This window comes from Chrysemys picta, chromosome 9, assembly GCF_011386835.1.
Source record: "Chrysemys picta bellii isolate R12L10 chromosome 9, ASM1138683v2, whole genome shotgun sequence".
In the NCBI taxonomy this organism is placed as follows: Eukaryota; Metazoa; Chordata; order Testudines; family Emydidae; genus Chrysemys; species Chrysemys picta.
Window position 1 is genome coordinate 13550058 of NC_088799.1, and position 21861 is coordinate 13571918.

Sequence of the window (21861 nt, forward strand, 5' to 3'; positions counted from 1 at the left end):
GATATTGTTGCAAGGACAAGTCAATATGGCTATATATGGCCCAATTTTGCATCCACTGAAGTCAAGACTAAACTCCCATTGATTTCAGTGGTAAAGGATCATGACCTTACTCTACTTCATGTGTGCTTGAAGCTCCCAAAATCTACATGCAACTCAATGGCTGTTTAAGGATCACAGAATTTTCTGGACCCATCTAACTAAAAATCACAGCATTGACAGCAACATATTTCATGGATACTCTTCATTTATTATTTAAACTGCTATGGAAAACAGTCGTGGACTGAGAGGTAATGTTATTTAATGGACTGAAAACTAGTTAAGGGGTAGAAAACCAAGAACAGAAGGAAACAGTATGTTTTCAGCATGGAATGAAACAGGTGCCCCAAAGACTGATCAGAAGTCAGCGCAAATAATTGCAAGGACAATGATTGCCACCATACACACAAAAAGCTCACTGCTAGAGCAATCTAGGGCTGAGGCAGAGACATATTTTCCAGGGACCATACACAAATTTTAATGTTTTTCATTCTCACCTGGAATTTTTCTTAAAAGCAAAAGGCAGCTTGTGCAGACCGCACGGTATCATTTTCACTAGTTGATTTTGACTCATGGCGGCCAAGAAGAGAAAACAGTGCACATGATCCTGTGCAAACATCTAAGAGCGAATAGGGATTTCATTTGGGAAAGCTCTTTCAGCGGCACCTTTGCTACTGGCTTCTTGCTTTATGTACCCTTCGTCATACTTCGTTTTCTTAAACACAGATTTTGTCCTTTTTGTCTGAATAACATTTTTGTGTGTGCACGCGCGCCTGGGTGTCCTTAGAGGCACAGTAATAATGAGTTTGACATACACACACAAGATGAAATGGTTTTACTGAACAGCAAGGGGGGAAAACATACTTAACCTTCTCCGTACCCTTTGACAAAAAAGAGAAATTCAGCCAAATCCTCTGGGTAATGGAACTTACTCTTATAATAGAAAGGAACCATGATGGGTAGAACAGATTGAATCTAGTGGAAAAATGGGCTCAGTAAAAAGGTCCTGTTAAGATGTGTATGATTGCAGTGAGGTAAAACTTTAAGAAGTTGGCTTTGGTTCCAAATTTTATCCAAACACTGGCATTTGTGTATTGGATTGGAAATCTCCTGAAAAGAAACTCTGTCATAAGATTGTATGTATCTGTCTACTTATCAGCATGTCAAAAATACAACAGAAAACCACCTTTCCAGCTACATTAAAAAAAAAAAAAAAAAAGGCCATATTGGATCAAAACCTATGGTCCACCTAGCCCAGTATCCTGTCTTTTGACAGTGGCCACTGCCAGATGTTTCAGAGTGAATTAACAGAACAGGGCAATTTTGAGTGAGCCATCCCCTGTCATCTAGTCTCAGCTTCAGGCAGTCGGAGGTTTAGCGAGATTGGGTGCATTGGGTAGGGTTTTAACGTAGTTTTACTTACGTTGTTTTATGTCTTGGCTAATAGCCATTGATGGACCTATTCTCCATGAACTTATCGAATATTTTTTTGAATCCTGTTATACTTTTGGCCTTCACAACGTCCAATAAAAATGAGTCCCACAGGCTGAAAGCATGTTGTGTGAAGAAGTACTTCCTTTGGTTTGTTTTAAACCTGCTGCTTATTAAATTTCATGGGTTGACCCCTAGCTCTTGTATTATGTGAAGGGGTAAGTAACATTTCCCTAGACCATTCATGATTTTATAGACCTCTATCCTATCCGCCTTCAGTCATTTCTTTTCTAAGATGAACAGTCCCAGTCTTTTTAGTCTCTCCTCACATGGAAGCTGTTCCACATCCCTAATCATTTTTGTTGCCCTTCTCTGCACCGTTTCCAATTCTAATATATCTTTTTTGAAATGGGGTGATCAGAAATTCACACATTATTCAAGGTCTGGATGTACCATGGATTTATATAGTGGCAATATGGTATTTTCTGTCTTACCTTTCCTAATGGTTCCTAGCATTCTATTAGCTTTTCGACTGTCACTGCACCCTGGGCAGAGGTTTTCAGAGAACTATCCATAATGACTCCAATATCTCTTTCTAGAGATATTGGAGCAGCTAATTTAGACCCCATTATTTTGTATGCATAATTGGGATTATGTTTTCCGATGTGCATTAGTTCGCATTTATCATAATTGAATTTCATGTGCCATTTGGTTGACTGGTCAGATCCTTGTGAGAGCTGTTTGTAATTCTTTGCAGTCAGCTTTGTACTTACCTATACATTGTATCTGAACAAGAAAGAATGAAGACCAGTGAACATGAAAAATATTGGATGGCAGGGGATACAAAAGAGGCAGGCCAAATTTTTTGAAACTCTACACATTTTAAAGTTTTGGACCCTATTTGGTCCAAACTGGATTGCCCATCATTAACTGCAGGTATCCAGTTCAGATTTAAGTTCCTGCATAATTGAAATGCATGGCAAATAATCAATATTCATGGGCTTGCTTCACTAGCAACTGTGTTGCTTTTCCTGGGACACTTAATTCCCTGGGGGAAAAAAAAAAAAGCCCCGTTCACAGACCACGGCACGCTGAAGACTCTTATTAGCTTGGTCCTGAGGCAGTTTCAATTACTGAAGACTGGTACAAGATTAAGTGATGAATTAAGTCTGAGCCCAAGTTCATCAAAATGTCTTTGAACAAACATCTGTTTCTGTAACCACAGCAAAAGGACATTTTATTTCATTAAAGAATCGTTTGAGAATTATGAAGTTTTTTTTGGTTTAATTTAAATTAAAAGGTATCAATTCACATGATCTGGAGCTGACATCAAGCCGCAGAATGAATGATCTAATTCTCCTTGGCTCAATAGCACACTTTAGTCAAAGATAGGCTCTGCTGGACCTTACTCTAGGAAGTAATGATAGTACAAGCTGCAAAATTAGGACATAAACAATTTTGTTGAGCTTAATAATGTCTTTTGCTGTCTACATTCCAGAGAAGGCAATAAACAGGAACAAAGTTAAAATGACCTCTTCTCATTACATAAATAAAATAAACATAAGTAACCTGGGGCTACACATGTGCTGTTATGGAGCCTGCTCCAGATTTTAGATCCAAACAATTCCCCCCCCTTGTTCTGCATCTTGCTTTTGGCTAAATCTACAGGACATGCCTCTTCCACCCCATGCCATGGCCAGTTAAGGAAGCGGACAACAGAAGGGCTAATCCGATTATTCTCGGTGAACATGCTGCCAGCTCCATGGGTTTCAAGTATAATCACAAGCAGTTGTTATAAAAAGGTGGGGAGAGCAGCAGGGGTGGTGGGGTTTATTTTAATTTGAATGTAGTACTAGCAAAAGATGCCAGATTGAAAGGCCTGAAAATGGAGATGCTGTGTTTAGCCACAGAACAGGTACAGAAAGGATAGCAATAATATAAACTTCCCTCACACTGCCCTGCCAAATTGTCTCAGCCTTGATGTGATGGTGGGGGGGAAAAGGGGAGGACTGCATTTAGACACAAGAAAATGGTTTACATTCTACGTCCATACAATACAAGGCAATATACCAAGATACGTTGCTGATTTTAAGATGTTTGCTTAGACCTGCAAGGAGACCTCCAACACCACTGCATGTCGGTCAAAGAGTCTTCATGTATTAATGAATTTCAGCCATTACAGACCTGGAATGGAATGCTGAATTTTTAGAATGTATATTTTTACATGCGTCGTTGGTGTGCAAGGACTTTGCAAACAAGGAAGGGACAGGTAACTGATCCACAATAGGTACATGTGATATTTTACATTTTTTAAAAACAGATAAAACTTGTAAACAATAAGACTGTGTGGGCCTCTCCCTGGGCTTGCTGTATGTCCACCTCTCTCTAGGCCTTTCCTCTACTCTCTGGCAACCAGTGCAAAATTTGTCTTTTCTCTTCCTGCAACCCTCCTTCTTGTATTTTAAGGTGCAACAGAGTCACACTCCGAGTCTATAACCGCTAGGTGCTGGATTTGGGGATATATAGTTAAATCTCTCTCTTTTCCCACTATTTAAAAAAAATTTAATATTGCTTTCTTAATGATTCCCAATTTTCCTGATGCTTTTACTAGGTATTTAAGGGTAACTTTTGTCACTTAGAATCCCCCTTGCACATTTCACACTGCCTTTTCTTTGTGTTTATTGAGACCAAGTTACTGTTTAAGCCACAGTATCTGATAAGTATTTGAGATAAAGCTACCTCACTCTTTTGCTCAGGTTCTTGCTGTATGTCAGCATTTCCGATTAGGGCATCGTCACGAAATCCTTTCCCCATTGTTTCTTTTGTCCATACTTCTGACACTCCCCTCTTAGGAATTTAAAATTAAACTAATGAACTATTTAAAGGAATCTGCCATTTTGTCATTTTTACAGCATTTTTTGCTACTTTGTCTGCCACCCTCATTTTTTGCTGTCCCAACATGCTGTGGGATCCATGCCATTTCAATTGTTTACTCCCATTTGCACCAATTCTGTTGTTAGTAACAATATTTCACATTAATTATATCATTTCTGCTATCTGAATTCCTATTTTTGATTGCCAGAAGTCCTGACAGTGAATCTGACAAGATGACAACGGAGGTAGGTCGCACATCCAGTATCTAGTACAAGGGTGGGCAAACTTTTTGGCCCGAGGGCCACATCGGTGTTGCGAAACTGTATGGGGGGCTGGGTAGGGAAGGCTGTGCCTCCCCAAACAGCCTGATCCTCTCCCCTATCCGCCCCCTCCCACCTCCCGTCCCCGACTGCCCCCCTCAGAACCCCCGTCCCATCCAACCCCCCTGCTCCCCGCCCCCTGACTGCCCTGACCCCCTATCCACACCCCCGGGACCACACCCCCTATCCAACCCCTCCACTCCCTGTTCCCTGACTTCCCTGACCCCTATCCTAGGGTGACCAGATGTCCCAATTTTATAGGGACAGTCCTGATTTTGGGGGCTTTTTCTTATATAGACACCTATTACCTCCCAGCCCCATCCTGATTTTTCACACTTGCCCTCTGATCACCCTACCCTATCCACAGCTCCCCCCCTGACAGCCCCCCCCCCAGGATTCCCACACCTATCCAGACCTCCCATTCCCCATCCCCTGACCGGCATCCCCGAGAACCTCCACCCCATCCAACTGCCCCCTGCTCCATCCCCTGACTGTCCCCCAGGACCTCCTGCCCCTTATCCAACCCCCCTCTTCCCCCGAACCCTTACCATGCTGCTTGGAGCAGCAGGAGCTCACAGCCCAGCCACCCACGCTGCCCGGCAGGAGAGGCGGGCCAGAGCACTGGCGGAGCTGCGAGCTGCAGGGGAGGGGGAACAGTGGGGGAGGGACCAGGAGCTAGCCTGCCTAGCCGGGAACTCAGGGACTGGCCAGGACGGTCCCGCGGGCCACATAGTTTGCCCACCTCTGATCTAGTACACCACCACCATTATCTCGGCTAGTTTGTCTACCATGATGGCAACAAAATTTGATGGAATAAAGAAATACAGCAGTCTAAGTGTTGGGATACAGAATACTGCCTCCACAATCCCGATTTTCTCTTCTTTAGATCCATCTGCAAATATTTGGCAATGTTTGCCCTGTTTATCACATATATATTGAGTTGCTATATTTAATACATTTAGTTCTCCTTTCCAATTTTAATTTCCTTATATAGTTCCACATTTATATCAGGGAGAGGAGTGATTCTCCATCCATAATGCATTTTCCCATGACTGTATATGCTAATATCTTGTAGGTTTGGTGATTATTTATCATTACATTGAATAAGGCAGGGCTGATGACACTCACCTGAGGAGTACAATTTGTGATTATAGATATACTAGAATAGGATTTCCCTAATCGGACCTGCATAGTTCCTTTACTTAAGAAATCCTTTATCTATATACTTTTCCTTTTATGCCCATGGAGGCTATTTTATGCAATAAGCCCCGTCTCCATAACACATCATATGCTTTTTGAGTATCGGGAAACTACTATCCTATATTCATTGTTTCTTATACTTCTGTGTTTCCATCTGTACTCTAACTATATGATCAACTGTACTCCTTCCCCTTCTGAACCCACTTTGCCTGTTGTCTGTCAGTCCATTTCTCTCCAGATATGTTGTTAATATTTCAGTCACCATTCTTTTCATGGCTTTACCCATACATGATATAAGGGCAATTGGCCTGTACACATCTTGTATCACAGCTTACTTGGTTTCCACACTGGGGCTACAACAGCATGTTTCCACTCCACTGGTAGCTCACCTTTTCCCCATATACTGTGGTACGGTTTTTAACTCCCTTCATCCAGGTGTTTTAGCAATTTGTTACCTATGCCATCATTCCCTGATGCAGAGTTTTTGCTATTATTTATAGCTTTTTGAAGTTCCTTCATACAGAAGTTTTCATTTAGTATTGTATTCTTTTCCTCCCCTCACCTCTTCCCGTTCTCATGTTTCTCTTTAATTATTTTTTCCCCTCATATGGATTTCTATAATCTGATTTTCACCATTACTAATGTGTGGAATATGTCTGCTAGGGTTTCTATTTTTTTTTCTTTATTATAGCTTTTTATCCCTTGGCTTTCTACAGTTAGCCTTGGTACAGAACTGCTTCTCCATATTCCATTTATTATCTTAATCTGCCCATATATGTCTGAGGTTTTAGAATTTATTTATGTTCGCCACCATACTAACTCCAGCTTTCTTTGACTTTTTAATAGCCCTCTGCACAATTGCCTTGTTGCTTTTACATTTTGGTAAGTCCTCCCTCACTATTCACTGTATTTTTTGCTTTCTTATATGCCTTGTTCCTTTCCTTAATTCTTTTTTTCCATTCCTCAGTCCACCATGGTATACAGTTGCTACCTTAGGGTGACTTGATATCTTAGGTATAGCTAACTTTGCTGCCATCATGATTCCCTTAGTTATATTGCTACTAACATCCTCAGTGTCATCACTTATACACTGTTCATTAATATTTTCATTGAATTTGCTTCAAATATTTCTCAGTTTGCTTTTTTTTAAATATTCCAAGTAATGGGCCGTCATCCATCCTCAACAGCACTGTTACCTTGGCATCGTGTAAGTAATGATCACTTCTCATTCCCTCTTGTTTATGGGCTTCCCAGCTACATTTGTTTGTTATACTACTTGGCAATTCCGAGGTCTAGACAGGAGAGATTTCTATTGGCTCTATTAAACCTTGTGGGTGTAATATCATTCAATATTACTAGATTATTTTCACCAATTAATGGCTCTAGACAGTTGCCATTCTTATCCTTTTTTCCCCTTCCCCATAATCAGTTATGGATTCTTGGGTCTCCTCATCTATTATATGGGTTTATTGCAACTTCAATTATTTCTGTTAGATCCCGAATTTCCAGTTTTTCACAGGGGTTGTAAACATTATATATTTTCAAAAATGGAGAATTAATTTTCATTGAACTCACCATAGCGTTATACTCTATCTTGTAATTGAGGTGAGGAAACTACAATAAATATAATTTGTTTTCCTCAATGAATGTAAAAACTCCTCCCCACTTCTTTAGCCTGCATAGATGCCATATCCTGGGATTCTGAAATCTAGTTTTCCTATTCACCAAGTTTCTTGTATGCAAATGATATCAGGTTTAGTAGCCTTATCATGGATATTAGACATTTGCTCCTGGCCATGTGCTGTTCGGCTATGTGCAGTCCAACAGTAAATAGTCAGTACTATTCTATTTATCCTTCAGTATTTCGTTCATTTAAAAAAAAAAAGCATAGCGTTGTTCTACCAATAAGTTGCTAACACATAGGTACTTTGCTGCTGCTTTAATTAGAATTTTCGTTTTCTCTGTTCCCCCAGTCTGTGATATGCAGATCATTACTTCAGTCATAAAAGCTATTAATGTCTATTTGTCTATGCATATGTCTTCTATCTTCCCTGTAACACCCATCATATCCTTTGATTTATTCTGTTGTGTGTTTCTCTCTTTATCCTTACTAAGTTTCCTTTCCTCTTCCCCTTTTGGTCTTAGATGTCTCCTACTAGCTTCCACCTATTTTTAACCTTTGTTTTTTGAATCTCTTTAGTTTGTTTTGATGTACAACCTCCATATGCTGCAAGTGCTTTCCTCTACACTTGAATTCTGTCCCTCCCACACAACTGTGATAGAAGAGCTCTCTTCCACATTTACTGCATCTAATTTTCCCTTTACATACATTTGCCACATGTCCAAACCTTTGGCACCTGTTGCACCTCACTGGGGGTGGAATATATGGTTCTGATAAAAAAATCTGATATCCTGTTACCCTATCTGGAAGGGTTTCTCCTCTAAATGCATCTACCACAGCTCTTGACATCTTTCTTTCCACTCCTCTCGCTAAACAGCTGCTTAGCATATAGTACATTATCCCCTATGCCTCACCTTTAGTCATTTAGATCGGCATCCTATCAGATACTTGGCAGCTTACTTTGTTTTACTATGATTTAATTTTTAATTGTTTCCCCCACTTGACCCTTGCTTCTACATTCAACTAATAGATCTCCTGCTTGTAGCTTTCTAACTCTTTCTGTCCCCAGCACTTTTTTTTTAAATCCACTCTGCCACTTGTATCATCTTCACATCCTTGACTGGTGATTTCAGTATTATAACAGTTAGATTTTTCTCCTTACTTTCCTGTCTTTTGCCTGCTGGTTCTTCTTCTAGCTCTGGCATATCCTCCCTATTCTTTTTCCTAACCTGCTACCAGTTTTCCTCTCTGCTATCTCCTTTCATCATCTTCTAGACTGGTTTCTGTATTCTCCATTATATCTTCTGTCACCCCTCCATGTACAGTTCAGCCAGATCTGCTGAGGTGCCCTGCCAACCCAGCCTGACTGTAGCCTGGATCTCTCAGCCTCCAACCCAGATCCTACCAGCCTTGGGCCACCTCCACTGAGCTCTCAGTGAGACCTCTACTTAACCTTCTCCAGTGACCCCCTTCTTTGGCCCTTATTAAGGTACCTAAAGGACAACTGAGTTCTTGTGGTGATCTGGCCCCAATTGTGAGTTAAGGGTTTGGTATTCTGCTATCCTGGTTCTAGATCATGATTCTCATTATATGCTTTTTTAAAGAAAAACACAAATTTTCCTTGCTTAAGTGTAAAGAACAAACCTCCCTCACTCTGTGCATTATATCCCACCCAATCAGGGAATATGAAAAGATTTCTTGCCAAAAACAAAAAACAAACCCAACATGTGTTAGATATATTTTCTTTTGCCATTCTTGAACTGGAATTAACTTGCAAAGGAGAAACAGCTAGACTGGCTTATTTATCTTCAACTGTTAACCCTCTTTCCAAAGGCCTAGACACAACCTACTGTCCCATATACCCACTGTCACTCTGACTGCTAAGGATGGTCTCCCAGGGCTGTTCTTCATAGCATGCCAGCCAAACAAAAATGCCTCATATTGATATGACATGTTTTGTCACCCAGTGTGTTCTTAATCGGTTTACCATGTACCTGCTGGAATGCAATCTGTCAGTTTGGCAACCTCAGATACCTGCAAGCACCATGGTGTTCTCTCATCCTTTGCTCAGGCATTTTAAGTTAGGCACAGATATGTCAGTGAAAGGGATGATGCATCAGGTACTTGCACTTAGGGAGGAGGGACTTCCTGTAGAAGAGCTAGCAGTTACCATCACAAGTGGCTCATCTGAAATCAACTTTGATCATCACCTATGTCCTAGCTCAGATAATCTGCTGTCTGATGAGCGGTGAGCAAGTCCACACCATACCCACCCTGCAGTGCTGACACCAGTCCTGCAGGGCTGGGCCAGGCTCTTTGCTCCAAGCATTGAGACCTGTCACAAGGGACTGCAGCACTATTCAAGCTTGGTTTGGCTTTGTCATGATAGCGGGGTGGCTGGGCCAAACCTGAGTGGTGCTGTGACACAGTGATCTCTGTGTCTTCAATTGAGCTCATGAACCCACGCTAAAGCAATTCCTGGGTAGGAGTTACATGATGAAAGTGTGCACGCCAGGTGAACCAGAGACACCATTCCACCAGGGAGAAAAGGACTTACAATTTAACCTCCATTTCCCTTGGATTTCCTCTGGGAATGATTTCATACTACTTTTAAATGCAGTGAGCTGTACTGTGGCTTTTGAAGCCAAATCTGCATGAACAGGGGGCAGGGTTTAAGTGCATCAGATAAATTAAAGCAGGAAGACGGGGCCTAAGGCTACATCTATGCTGTGCACTTTACAATGGCGCCGCTACAGCCGCACCATTGTAAGGTGCGCTGTGTAGCCGCTCTTTATTGACAGGAGAGCTCTCCCAGCAACAAAATAAAACCACCTCCAATGAGGGGCGGTAGCTTCATCACTGGGAGCGCGGCTCCTGCAGACGAAGCGCTGTCCACACCCGCGCTTTTTGTCGTTTAAAACTTTTGTTGTTCGAGGGTGGTGGGGGGGGGGTGTTTTTCACACCCCTGAGCGACAAACGTTTTAGCGACGAAAGTGCCAGTGTAGACAAAACCGAAGCATATCCGGGGCGCCACATCAGCAGCAGTTTCAAGAGGAGGATATCGGTAGGCACTTTGCCCTGAGGGTTGCTGGGCGGAGTGCACCCCAGCCTACAACGACGCTTTTTAAAAAGGTGCAAAACATGCTACTTTAATGCATGTGGAAAAGGTGTGGGGGGGAGGGGGTTGAATGGCAGCAGAAGAATTCCCAGCACCCTGCACTCAGTGAGCGATCATCAGAAGTATTCTGGCTTCCTCCGGCACAGAAGGGAAGTCAGCATTTAGCTCCCAGGTCACACTCCAGTCTGTCACTTGCAGTACTTAACGCTGCTGGCTGGATAACACCTTTAAAAGAATGCTACATCCTGTATGCTCAGTACAATACTGAACTCAATGAGGGAAACAGCACCTCTCTCCACGTGTAGTCTGACAACTGTATCTGAAAGTAAAAATTGTAATTCAGCTCCTTGTTTTTGAGCCTGCTCTGTCCACCTAAGATGGTAACAACTTGTGACACTGAAAAAAATATGAGGACCTAAATTTCCATAACCCACTTTCTATTACACTTTACTACCGGCTTAGCAAACTGAAACACTACAGTATACGGATTTCATTTTTTAGTGGTCATGAAATTCAAGCCCTCTTGAATTCAATGGGAGTTTTGTTACTGCCTTCAAGGAGGTCAAAATTTCACCTTTTGTATTTAAAGGAGATGCTTGATGTGTACACGGTGACATGAGTGTTTGATCTGTCAGCCCAGTTTTAAAGCAGGAAGGATGGAAGCTGGTTTCTAGTTGCTGGCATTTGGCCCTTAGAATTGTCACTTTTCCACAGTACTGAAATAGCAATTTAATGGTAATTGTTGTTTCAAATGCAGTTTGCATATGGCAAGAAGCAAATCTTATGTAAATTTCAACATGTTAGAATTGGCAATATATGAGTGGAGCTCTCAGCTGAGATGTTCTCATTTCCTCAGGGAAACAGTCCTATAATGCAGATTTGTCTCATTACTGATGTTTAAAATATAAAAATAAACAAAGAGGCCCAAGGCTTCCATTCTTGAATTGTTCTGGAATAGCAGTTAATATTTTCTTGCGTCCGAATTTGCATTTCCAGAGTCTGGAATGTAAATTTCTCCAGAAGTGGCTGGAAAAAAAAATCTGGTAAAAATACTCTTCAGCAATAAAATATTTTTAGCATAGAACCCTCCCACAATTATTTTTAGTATTACTATTTTACATATGGGGCATCTTCAAGTCCTGAGATATTTTTTATTTTTATCCTAGATGGCAATACTACTCAGGCTAAGTAATAAACAAACAAGCAACTTTTCTGATGCCAGATGCTGAAGATCAATAGCTATTTCACAAAGTTTATGGCATAATTAAAATGTGTAACAGGAATAATTTTCTTTTCAACCCCTCAGGCTAAGTCAAGAATTACTGACTAAGTCAAAGTTATGTGGTGTAACGTTTTTATTATGTTTATGGATAATATAAAGGAGTTTATGGCTTTTATATGTAATTTGGTAAGTATAGAAACAGTGAAGAGGAAAACTCCTCAGCATGAGCAAAACATCAATTGTAAAAGTCATTTTAGGTAGGTGTGTGGAGGTACATTTATGCCACTTTCCTTTCATTCATGATCACCTAAACTTTAACCTGGAAGCATGTGAATTTAAGAGAACTTACACATGAGAATTTGCATTAATTTCAGTAGTGCTCATATACTTAGAGCATGTGTGAAGTCTTTGCAGGATTGGAGCCAGAGGGAGTGTGTGGCTTTTGTTTCAAAACAGATGAAAGGGAATCTTAGAACCCACTCCTTCAGTTGCATAAAAGAAACAAAATCACTGAAAGAAAGTGACCAAACTGCACACAAAGACGACAAATACGAATCGGGCTATTTTCGTTAGTTTCAGTCTTTGTGCATTGGCAACAACTCAAAGGAACTCCAGGTACTATTTGCTGAGTGTGCTGTAGGGATGCCAGCCAATCACTCCAGAAGTAACTGACTCATTGGCTGAGAGAGCCACACGTGAGTGTCTAAGAGCAAAGGGGAAACCTGACACCTCGCCCAACAATGGTTGATAAAACATGCATGGCAAGAATAAACAAAATTGCTAATGGGAGTGTAAAATTATTTGATGCATTGTACTTCTCCTCCACCTCTTATCAAGATGCATGCAAACAACATGACATAATACACTTTTGATGTCCAGCAGATACTGCTTGAATGCCTAAAGCATTTATTTCTAGTTTAACAATTCATAAACAGCTTTATGAAGCAAAAATCAAGCAACATACCTGTAAGAGTCTATACTATTGTGGTCACCACTTTTACAAGAATATATGATAAATTTGTACAAAGTATGCCCTATGAGGTATCGTTTGAAAAAAGTCATAACATGCTGAGTATCATTATCCTATTAAAATATGTGTAACAGCATTATGTGAAGTTACAAGATTCTATTCTATGATTGTTACTTAAATATGTTGTAATTCTAGGTAGCAGCCACAAACCAGTTTTTCAGAGACTCTAGAGACACACTAGCACTCTAGACAAGTCACCTACTTAAGCAGCCATCCTCCAGCATTGGGGAGAGGGTGTGAAGAAATGTACAGTTCATCACAGGGATGATTCAAACCTCACGTCCACAATGCACTGCATATCACAGTGACTCAGCAAATGTATTTTTAGCACAAGGAATTGAATTATAAAGAGGAAGGAAGACGCTTGACTTCTCCTCCTCCCATCTCTCTGCTCATGACATCAACGACTCTCAAAGAACTGAACTATGGGAGAGTGGTCCCAGGCTGAAAGGAGACCCAGCCTGTGACATGTACAATGGTGTATGATGAGACAAAATCTTTCCTTTTATGTTCACTTATCTTGTTAAGTTAGACATTAGCTTACATATTACTCTTACTTTCTTTTGTAACCAATCCTGACCTTTATGCATCATCACTTGTAATCAATCAAAATCTATCTTTCTGTAGTTAATAAACTTATCTTATTGTTTTATCTTAACCAGTGTGTTTGGATTAAAGTGGGTGGGAAACTCCATTTGGGGTAACAAAGCTGGCGCATATTTCATTTTCCTTTGATAAAATGACGGACTTTCTATGAGCTTGTATTGTTCAGTAGTGTACTGGACAGTATAAGATGCACATTTTGGGGGAGGGGGAACAAGGCTGGGACTAACAACTTGCAGGTGTCACCCTCTATGCAATTCATGAGTGACTGGTAAAAGTGCTCATGTATTTAGGTGGGAATGAATTTGCATGCCGAAGGGGCAGAACAGGGTGTGGCTGTGGGCAGGGCTGCAGATGGAAGGGATGGAACGGGGGCTGGACTACAGGCAGAAGGGGTGGGGAGGGCCCTCACACTTGGTTAATTCAACTTTGGGTGAGATGTTTACACAAACCTCAGAGGATTCTGTTTTGAAGTCAACTCCAAAAAAGCTGAGCCTGGTTTTGGGGATCTGCCACAAAACTTTTGCACAATCCAGGAAAACACAACCTCTGTAATACCTCCAGTATCAGTGCCTTCAGGCATCAACTGCTGCATGCTCATCACATTTAACTCAAGCTGCCCAGAGGCAGCAGGAGCATCTGCACCCAATTATTCCAAATATTCTTCTCCTTCCACACATGCACAAATTTATGTTCTTTGCTTGTTCAGCACAGTTGCTGCTTCCTCCCCACTCCTAAATTATCCTCCTGATTTAGCTGACAAACCGGGCTGATAACAGGGTTGCCAGTGTCAGGAAATGCTGACCAGGCCCCTCTACCTGGACAACTCAGTCCTTTTACTGGAAAGCATTACTTCCCTGAAGGCTCTATTTCTCCCCTCCCTCTTCAAATGCTTTCCACTGCCAAAGCTGGCCCCAGCCCCTGCTGGAACTGTCAGAGAGGTAAGAGAGAACCCAGCTGCTCCTTTCTTGTGGACACAGTAAAGGAGATGGAGTAGAACTGCCTCCTCTGCCTGGCCCCCATTTTGTTCCTCCTCTCTACAGCCACTGCTGGGATCAGGAAAGATGGAAAATGTACAAGAAAAATTCACATGCACAACTCAAAAGTGGAAGATCTCATAAATTATCCAGAAGGGGCTCCGGTGGATGCAGGAGGCTGGAGTGTGGGAGGGGGTGCGGGCTCTGGGCTGGGGGTGCAGGTTCCAGGGTGGGGCCAGAAATGAGGGGTTCAGGGTGCAGGAGGGGGCTCCGAGCTGGAGCATGGGGTTGGGATGGGGGGGGGAGTGAGGGCTTCGACTGGGGGTGCAGCTCTGGTGTGGGGCCAGGGATCAGGGATTTGGGGTGCAGGAGGGGGCTCTAGGCTGAGGCTGAAGGGTTCAGAGTGCGGGAGGGGGCTCCGGGTTTGGGGTTTGGGGGCATGAGGGCTCCAGCTGGGGGTGCAGGCTCTGGGGTGGGGCTAGAGATGAGGGGTTTGGTGTATAGGAGGGTGCTCCGGGCTGGGACCAAGGGGTTCGGAGGGCAGGAGGGGGATCAGGGCTGGGGCAGGCTTCGTGCAGTGCTTACCTCAAGCTGCTCCCAGAAGCAGCGGCATGTCCCACTTCCCCCTCCGGCTCCTACGCGGAGGCACAACCAGGAAACTCTATGCGCTGCCCCGTCCGCAGGCGCCGCCCCCTGCAGCTCCCATTGGCCTCAATTCCTGGCCAATGGGCTGGGAGCCGCGGAGTCAGCGCTCAGGGAGGGGGGATGGAGGCAGCGTCAGAGCCACATGGCCGCACCTCCACCAGCAACAGCAGGGACTGGGAGCCGCTTGCGGGGAGCAGCTCGTGAGTGCCCCCCACGGACCTCAAAATGTTTACTGTGGACACTTGTGTCCGTATACGGACATATTGCTGACCCCTGATCTGGGGTGTAAACTGTGCAGAGCCACCAGAGTTATGAAGTTTCCACTTAGAGGAGTGGTTCCCGAACTTGTTGCGCCGCTTGTGGGCCGAGAAATGCCCTGGCCGCCGCTTCCAGCAGCTCCCATTGGCCTGGAGCAGCGAACCGTGGCCTCTGGGAGCTGCGATCGGCCAAACCTGCAGACGCGGCCAGTAAACAAACCGGCCCGGCCCGCCAGGGGCTTTCCCTGCACAAGCGGCGGAACAAGTTTGGGAACCACTGCCTTAGAGGAACTGATGCAGTTACAGGTTCAAAGCAAAGTTTGAACAAGGCACGTGTCACCTGGTTTCAATTTCATTGCTAGAGATTTGCAACACTCTAGTAGTAAGTCTAAGAAATATGCATTATGTGTAGCTTAGAAACGGAATACGCATATAGGGCCTCCTGGTAGTTTCTGCATCCTAGGTAGACATATTTTGTGGTGATATACATAGGGTCTAGGATTTATATTTAAATTTCAAGAGTTTGTGTTGGTCTTTTATAAAGTTTAACCTGTATATGGCAGACATCTTGGGTAAGATCTGAACTTCTCACAGTATCTGAGTGGCAGCAGCCCATGAAATCATAGGCAAAAATAAAAATATATATGGGTTTATTCTAGTTGCTGCAAAATGAGAATGCATAGTCCAAATATTTAGGAGCCCTCGGTTGTGTCTTTTTAGCTTATGAAACTGGATCTGTATCGTTTGCACCTTTATCTAAATACGATCAGTTTACACATTCACTTGGACCTGCAGAGGCAGAGGCCAAATGTGAACAGAGAGCTCATAAAATACAAATAACTTTTATATGGAAATCAGAATTCAAAAGCATGGTTGAGTCAGAAACTTTGTGGATAGTTCTCTGAAAACATCCACTCAATGTGCAGCAGCAGTCAAAAAAGTGAACAGACTGTTGGGAATGATTAAGAAAGGGCTAGATAATAAGACAGAAAATATCATATTGCCTCTATATAAATCCCTGGTACACCCACATCTTGAATACTGAGTGCAGATGTGGTCACCCCATCTCAATAAAGATGTATTGATACTGGAAAAGGTACAGAAAAGGGCAACAAAAATTATCAGGGGTTTGGAACAAATGAGGAACATATGAGGAGAGATTAATAGGACTGGGACTTTTCAACTTAGAAAAGAGACGACTAAGGGGAGATATGGTAGAGGTCTTTAAAATCATGACTGGTGTAAAGAAAGTAAATAAGGAAGTGTTATTTACTCCTTCTCACAACACAGAACTAGGGGTCACCAAATGAAATTAATAGGCAGCGGGTTTAAAACAAACAAAAGGAAGTATTTCTTCACACAACGCACAGTGAACCTGTGGAACTCTTTGCCAGAGGATGTTGTGAAGGCCAAGTCTATAACAGGGTTCAAAAAAGAACTAGATAAATTCATGGAGAATAGGTCCATCAATGCCTATTAGCCAGGATGGGCAGGAATTGTGTCCCTAGCCCTGTTTCCCAGAAGCTGGGAATGGGCGACAGGGGATGGATCGCTTGATGATTGCCTGTTCTGTTCATTCTCTCTGGGGCACCTGGCATTGGCCACTGTCAGAAGACAGGATACTGGCTAGATGGACCATTGGTCTGACCCAGTATGGCCGTTCTTACGTTATGTAACTTATCCTAGTATGTCCAGTTTGCATAGGGGAAGGTCAGCAGACTCCAGCTGTTAGACTATTGGGATTGAAAGAAAAAAAATATACCAGTCAAAAAACTTACAAAATGTTCTTTGCCCTTTGAAGTGGGAAACTGAAACTAAAACAAAACAAAACTCACCAAATACATGCTTGTAAAACACTCCAGGGTCAAATTCTCAGGTGTGCATGCAGCTCCCACTGGAGTCACACTGTCATTGAAAATGGCCTTAACCTTAGAAAATGAGGATGACTACTGACTGAGGCCTTGGCTACACTCAGGACTTCCCAGCGCTGCCCGGCAGCGCTGTGAAGCGCGAGTGTAGTCGCGCCGCCAGCACTGCGAGAGCTCTCTCGCAGCGCTGTATGTACTCCACCTCTCGGAGGGGAATAGCTTGCAGCGCTGCAAGCGAGCGTGCAGCGCTGCAGGCTCTGATTACACTGGCGCTTTACAGCGCTGTACTCGCTGTGCTCGGGGGGGGGGGGGCGTTTTCATACCCCTGAGCGCAGCAAGTTGCAGCGCTGTACAGCGGCAGTGTAGCCAAGGCCTGAGCTTAGTTGATTTCAGCTCTCCAGAATATATTTCTCAAATGGGTGAAGGATGCTAAAGGATGGTGGGGGGGGAAATGGAGCTCATCAGCATTTGAGGTTTATATAGGTCATCCAGTAAGAAAAATGATATGGAAGAAAAAATATCCTAAAATAATTTTCCACGTAGTAAGTCAGGATCTACTGTCTGCTACACTCCCCAGCTGCAAAAAGGTCGCTAGCACGTTCTAGTGCATTTTAGGATTTGACTTCCTTCAACTTCATGATCAAAACAAGAGAAATGACAGTTTTCTGACTATTCCTAAAGATCTTCCCCCCTTCTACCAAAAATCCACTGACTCCTTCAATCTCTGCCCCACTTATTGCATTGACATGTTGCTATCTCCCTAGCAATGGGCTCCTGTTTCAATAACAGGCATGCTATATTAAGAAGCAAAGCATGCAAGCACACCTATGAAGATTGGGAAAGGATCCTAATTTACAAGCAATGAGTAGGTGAGAGCAGGGACTGAACATCAGAAATCCAGGGTTCTATTTTGAGCTCTGCAACTGATTCAGTTGATCACCTTGGGTAAGACAACTAACCCCATTGTGCTTCAATTTATCCATCCTTAAAAATCAGTATGGTAAGGTTTATTATTATTATTTTTACTTGTTTAGTGAGCGGGGTTGTTTCTGTCAAGCCAAAACTAAAATCCAAACAGCTGTTCTCAACCGCAATTGAAGCGAGGAAGCAAAGCAATAAATATCACACCTGTGACGAAAGAGTTAAAACATTTGTCTAGTGTTATAATGGTTTATGCTGAAGTCAAGCACAGTGCTCTGCACTGATCCAGGTGTTGCTGGCTCTGTGGGACTGTTTGAATCGCATACTTTTGATAGCATCTGGACAGTGATCAGTACGTACTTCTTCAGTGCTCTACATTTGCCACTTTGAAATGGAAGTCGGGAATCTACAGGAGGCAGCAATAAAATGAATTATTTTAAACTACCCATTGTGATTGTTCCTCGTTGGTGAATAGAGCCAATCTATGTCAGACATGTGACCACAGAATACCCTCGCTATTATCATTCAAAGCGCCAAAAGGGGTCCAGTGATGTTCCACTCCTACTTTTCCACAGACCAAACAGGCATTAAAATGTCCAAGGACTAGGGTCATTATGTGCAAAAAAAATAGCATTTTACAATAGGCCTTCAGAATTCATACCTTCTGTTACAAATCCACCATTAATAAGTACAACTGATTGCACTGCTAATGAGCATTATTCAGAGTGCTCCTCACTTCTCAACTACACTTTGTTAACTCACAGGGGGGCTTACTCATCCCGACAGTGCAGCTGGCTGGAGTAGACTCCAGGGCCCTGGGGTTCTCTGTGTAGGGTAGGGTTGCCAACTTTGGTTGGACGAATTCCTGGAGATTTCATTAGATGACATAATCTTTAATTAAAGATTAATCTTTTATTCCTGGAGATGCCAGGACAATCCTGGAGGGCTGGTAGGGGGGAGAATCTAGAGGATCCATGGCGAGACATCTTCTGGACCACTCTCTTCCCTACCCCAGTTTTACTCTGTACCATGCAGTGGGTGCCCATTCCTCACGTGGGCTCCTGAAATCATCTTCTTATCCCTTTGTGTAGGAGGAAAAAGGATTCTCATTCAGGCCTGGCCTGAATTAGAAAAAGTTGCACAAGGGTAACTACAACAGTGTAAAAATCTATAAAGTTGTCCCAGCGCAAAGCCCTAAAGAAGACACACTTTGGGCTCAATCTGAAACCTGTTTACATCAATGAAAGAATCCTACTGACCTCATTGGGTATTGTATTAGGACTTTAACCAGTTGCTGCTTCTCAACCCATGGAAACCTTACTTAACTATTAAGCTAAACTAATCTAAACATATGTCCACATTCAATGTTAAAAGTGATTTAATTATACCAATGCAATTTTTATCATATAGATAAGTCCGAAGCACAAAATAAAGTATTTCTAGCTGACATTTTAATAATCCTCATATGTGACAGTGACCTCCCAGGCCTCCACCACCAAAAGCTTAAGCTGCTACAGCTTGAGATAAAGCACTAAACCTCTTTGTCTGAAGCTGCGAATAAGATTCGGGGAAGGGGGGAGAGGGGCTGGGGAGAGAACCATATTATACATTCTCACCAGATAGAATGGACTCTCTTTGGTCATCTTTCATTGCAATATGGGATGCAATAAATTACAACACAAAACAATGTCCTCTCGAAAGCAAACAAACAGTTACTAACATTATTAGCCCTCCCCATACTGTTTCCAAATTCTCCAAAATCGCACATTAAGATTAAAGAAAGCCATGCAAAGTGCACTGCATGCAGGGATGTGTCTTGATTCAAACTGTAACAAAACACACAAGCAGGGTAAAAAAAAATTCTTCTCCACAAGTGTAAAAGCATAGTAAGTGTCCATGGACAAGTCCTTTCTAAAATACTCTCAGCTGAATCATTTTGAATCAGGAATCAATTTAAAATCAACAGTCAAAAGGCCTATTGTTCTATGTTTATCCATTCCAGAGCCGCACCCCGGCCCTCTGAATGCACATTCAAGTGAAAACGAAAGTGTACAACATTTCAACATCAGTGTCTGAAAATATTTACAGAGCAGATCAAGTGATAATAGCAGCAACAGAGTTAAGGAACAGATTTCTCAAGTTACTTTAGTTGGAGTGAAACAGAAAATTGCAGTGGCAGAGTGACCTTGTATTTCTGATTGATCAGATGGCTGGAACTGGCTGATTTATGTAAGCCTGAAGCAGAAATACACCTTTCTTTATCATCTGATGCTATTCAGTGAAATGAGGTGGCAGCCCCCAACCAGTCACTAGTGTAAAAGTATCCTCATCTCAAGACTATCAATGGCATTAATTTTCAAGCAGATGTTGCAGAGAGGCGAATGAATGAACAGGACTGGACTCCTGGGACTCTACAAGTGGTTCCTCCACAACAGAACATTGAGGGACAGAGCGAGGAAGTTTGTGCACCTGCTGCTCATGCTGTATATGTTCTGTTAATAAATGAGGCCAGCATCCAGGACGGTCAGTCTGGCACCATCAGCAATTCACACAAGCACTACCTCCACTACAAATATATACATAAATAAAGAAGAAATACAGCCACCTTGCCATCAATAACTTTGAGAGGTCTTTGGTGCAAACTCTTTCGTTATTGATTTTCAACATCAAATCTCTAATTATTTTGGAGCATTTCTAAAACAAAACAAACCCAGAAAGAATCTAACTTTCAGGACAGAAATGCAGAAGAACAGGATGTTTTGTAAGATGCAAAGGATCATATAACACTTCTTATTTTTCTGAAAAGAGCCCTTTCACTCCATGGTCCTAATTCCAACCTCAGTTACACTGGTGTAAGTCAGGAGTGACGCCATTAAAGTCAGTGGAAATAAGCCGGTATAAAAATGGTACAAATCAGGTCAGGTTCAGAGCTATGTACATTGATTGAGTTACATAAAACAACGGGATTACCCAGCCCTCATTTTACACCAGTTTTGCACTGATATAATTCCACAGGTATCAATGAAGTTACTCTTCATTTACACCAGCATAACTGAAATCAGAATCAAAGCCGATATGTCTAAAGAGTATGCAACCATATGTTTTTCCACAATTCAAAATGAATAAATAAATAAATAAAATCCTCCTCTCATCATTGTGACATGCAAAGGAGTTTCAGACTCACAAGCTAGAAGTAAAGGGCCACGTTACCTTTTCTTGCTCCCAGAAGCAAAAACCCTGGATAATACTCAAGTCAGTGGTGCAGTTTGTGTTACTAAGTGGCTGCAGAATCAGGCCCAGAGAGAGAGAAAGACTATGACACAAAAGGAGCGGAGAGAGAAAAAAATATTCTAATAAAAAATAAAAGCTTGATTCTTCTCTCTCTCTCTCAACAGTTTTACACTGTAGTTAACTCCATTAGTCCTGATTTATATTAATGAGAGGAGAATCAGACCCTAAGCACGGTAAGTTTACACGCACACACACCATATGTGGGGGTACTGGTGCCAGCCTACCTTTTGAGGAAAGCAATAGAATTGGCTTCCCTTTGGCTAGAAAGCCACCCGCTGATTTCAGTTGTAGGACAAACATGTGTGAACTGAAAGTAGCTTTGTGATCTTTGCCAACCCAAAGAGTAGTTGGAGACTCCAATTCCATGAGTTTTACCCATCGGCACTATGCAGAATTAATGGGGACTTCTCAGTTACACACTGGGGGAAGGTTAAAGACAGGAAGGAA

General features: G+C 42.4%; 1 protein-coding gene across 12 annotated transcripts in view; it reads right to left on the minus strand.

The window, feature by feature from the left end:
* Positions 1-21861, minus strand: part of NAALADL2 (N-acetylated alpha-linked acidic dipeptidase like 2) — a 953294-nt gene that overhangs the window by 681321 nt on the left and 250112 nt on the right. The gene's annotated exons all lie outside the window — the stretch shown is intronic.